The 3433-nt window shown below is 42.3% G+C and overlaps 1 pseudogene; it reads right to left on the bottom strand.

Moving 5' to 3' along the window:
• Positions 1-1110: 1110 nt before the first annotated feature.
• LOC139754935 (uncharacterized) lies at positions 1111-3110 on the bottom strand (annotated as a pseudogene).
• Positions 3111-3433: the final 323 nt, after the last annotated feature.

Here is a 3433-nt window from a genome sequence, read left to right as displayed (position 1 = left end):
AGGGAGCTGTGGTTTCGGTGCATTATTACATGACAGCTAGAGACTGAATGTGAACGAATGGGGCCTTTGTTGTCTTTTCCTGGCGCTACCTCGCACACATGAGGGGGAGGGGGTTGTTATTCTATGTGTGGCGAGATGGCGATGGGAATAAATAAAGGCAGACACTATGAATTATGTACATGTTTATATAAGTATATGTCTGTGTGTGTATATATAAGTATACATTGAGATGTAGAGGTATGTATATTTGCGTGTGTAGGCGTGTATGTATATACATGTGTATGTGGGTGGGTTGGGCCATTCTTTAGTCTGTTTCCTTGCGCTACCTCGCTAACGCGGGTGACAGCGACAAAGCAAAATGAATATATATATATATATATATATATATATATATATATATATATATATATATATATATATATATATATATATATATATATATATATATATTCCTGAGTCCCGGGGAAAATGAAGCACGATAAGTTCCTAAGTGCACTTTCGTGTAATAATCACATCATCAGGGGAGACACAAGAGAGAAATATAACAGTCAGTTGATATACAACGAAGAGATGAAGCTAGGACGCCCTTTGGTAAACATGCGATTATCCAAAACCACGTTTTGGAAAATCGCTATGTTGTATTTCCTTTGAGATGGTGAGGGATAGTTTAGACTGGAGTGGATGAATTGTCTGCAGAGGATGCTAAGAGATTCTATTTCTTGAACGAATGCACTGCCTATTAGCGTTTTGATATATCTATATCTATATATCTATATCTATCTATCTATCTATCTATCTATCTATCTATCTATCTATATATATATATATATATATATATATATATATATCTTTTCTTTTCTTTCGTACTATTCGCCATTTCCCGCATTAGCGAGGTAGCGTTATCAACAGAGGACTGGGCCTTAGAGGGAATATCCTCACCTGGCCCCCTTCTCTGTTCCTTCTTTTGGAAAATTAAAAAAAAACGAGAGGGGAGGATTTCCAGCCACCCGCTCCCTTCCCTTTTAGTCGCCTTCTACGACACGCAGGGAATACGTGGGAAGTATTTCTTTCTCCCCTATCCCCCAGTTTTATCTCTATGCAGCACAAATCTTAAGTCCAAAAACCACCAACACCCACAGCCAAGTTGTCAGTGTGCTCTCATGGGATGTACTCAAACTTCCATAATAAATTTGTTACCACAACCATTTGTCCTTCAGTTATAGTATCGAGTAGCTCAGGACAGAAATGATCACATGGTTCCCGAGGAACCAACCTTATGCGGCTCCACCCTCGGACTTGAGCTACCCATAACAATTCTGTTTGAAAGTCCACCTCTTTATATACTTTGCCCTTAAAGTCTGAGGATATGATGACCCAATTTGAGTCAGAGAAGTCAACCATATGAGGAATGAAGTATGGGCGCCGGTAGATTTGCCGTAAGGCCTTTGCAGCCTTCTTATTACACTTCTCCCAATGACCATACCAGCGGTGTACATCTGGATTATGAATTTTCTTTAGGAACCCTCTCAAGTCATCAGGACGTAAGCGGAGGTTAGAGGTCAACTCACAAGGATATATGCCACGTAACTCCTCACTCAGGTACATTTCTGTAATGTTGTCAAACCAGAAGTGCTCAGTATTCATGACAGGCCAATCATCCATGGCATCCGTGACAATAAAGGGAATATCATTCTTCAAGTAATCTTCAGACACAACATCCGATGATGCATTACTCAGTCGGTCCACCTTTTCCAGAGATTCACATACATTGCAGTCATCTTCAACCAAGGAGCGACTAACATAGTATGGGCCTTCATCCCCAAGAGCCCCTCGGCAGAAGCATAAAGAAACGTTGGAGATGGTAAATGAAGAAATTTTGACTCTCTACGAGTTGCTGGAACGCCAGGGGCTGAACAGCAGCCAGTGGGAGACGGTGACGCAGCCGCTGGTGGATGCTGTCAACAAGGCTCAAGTCAGGCGTAAGGCCCACGCCCTCGCCCGTTGGGCTGGCTTTAGCTTCGCCCTCTTCCTCTTCCTTTTCCTCCTCTTCCAAATCCCTGGGGACAGAGGAGAAAGAATACTTCCCACGTATTCCCTGCGTGTCGTAGAAGGCGACTAAAAGGGGATGGAGCGGGGGGGCTGGAAATCCTCCCCTCCCGTTTTTGATTTTCCAGAAGAAAGAACAGAGAAGTGGGCCAAGTGAGGATATTCCCTCTAAGGTTCAGTACTCTGTTCTTTAACGTTACCTCGCTATCGCGGGAAATGGCAAATATGTATGAAAGAAAGATATATATATATATATATATATATATATATATATATATATATATATATATATATATATATATATATATATATATATATATATGTATATTTTTTTATATATTTATTTTATTTTTTTTCTTAAAGAGTCCTACAAGAGAGAACTGCAGTACAGACAACTGAACCACGGAGGCTCGTGTGTGTGTGTGTGTGTGTGTGCATGGGGTGGGGGTGAGTAAAGGTGTGTGGGGTGTAGGTCTGCGGGAATCTGGGGCGCGTGAGTAGGTACGGATGGGAGTGAAAATAATAGGATTATCAGTTGGGTGAGAGAGTGTGGGAAAATATGGGAGTGTGTGTGGGAGTGTGGGAATGCATGCGGGAGTGTGGGATTGTGGGAGTGAGAGGCAAGTGTCACAGATACGGACAGTTGCCAGGTATTGATTTCGTGAATGTGAGGGCGCTGTTGTCTGTGTGGATTATCTGTAATGATGGGGACACAATGTGTGTGTGTGTGTGTGTGTGTGTGTGTGTGTGTGTGTGTGTTAGTGGGTGGGTAGGTGTTGTACTGACAATGTGTATTTTCCCAAACTGTATATAAGTGGTGGGAGATTTTCATTCGTCTGCCCCAACTTAGATTTATTCCTAAATTGTTTTCTATTTAACGCTTTTCATACTTTCTGGTTTCCTTAGTTATTTCATGTGTCGTCAAGTGTCTTTGTACAGATCTGCTTCTCATGTCCCTCCGTACACTTGTCCTGTCCAATTGCCGTAAACCCTCGGTTTGAAATCTCATCTGACATGAAGGAGGTGATGAACATTAATGCTATCAGGAACTCGTAGTCATACATATGGTTATCCTGCCTCCTTTCAGCCTTCTTTCTTCGGAAATGGGCATGTCGGTGGTCTTCCCCAAGTCTGCAGCTCACTATCCTGAGGCAGGTCCGCTACCATCCTTGTTACCTTCACGTGAACCCTCTGCAGCAGGTCTGTGTGACTCGTCAGTTTAGGAGACCAGACTGTTGCAACAAATTTCAGATCGGTCGAGCGTAGGTCGCATATATCTTCCTATACTTCTCACTGTTCGTGTACTTGATGGTAATACTGATAATGCCTGGGTTTGGTTTGTTTCTCCCACGACCTTTCTCACAAAATATTCCAGCAACAAATTCAC

Source organism: Panulirus ornatus, chromosome 18 (assembly GCF_036320965.1).
Source record: "Panulirus ornatus isolate Po-2019 chromosome 18, ASM3632096v1, whole genome shotgun sequence".
Taxonomy (NCBI): Eukaryota; Metazoa; Arthropoda; class Malacostraca; order Decapoda; family Palinuridae; genus Panulirus; species Panulirus ornatus.
The sequence above is the reverse complement of the archived record's forward strand: the minus strand, read 5'-3'. Positions and strand labels throughout refer to the sequence as shown.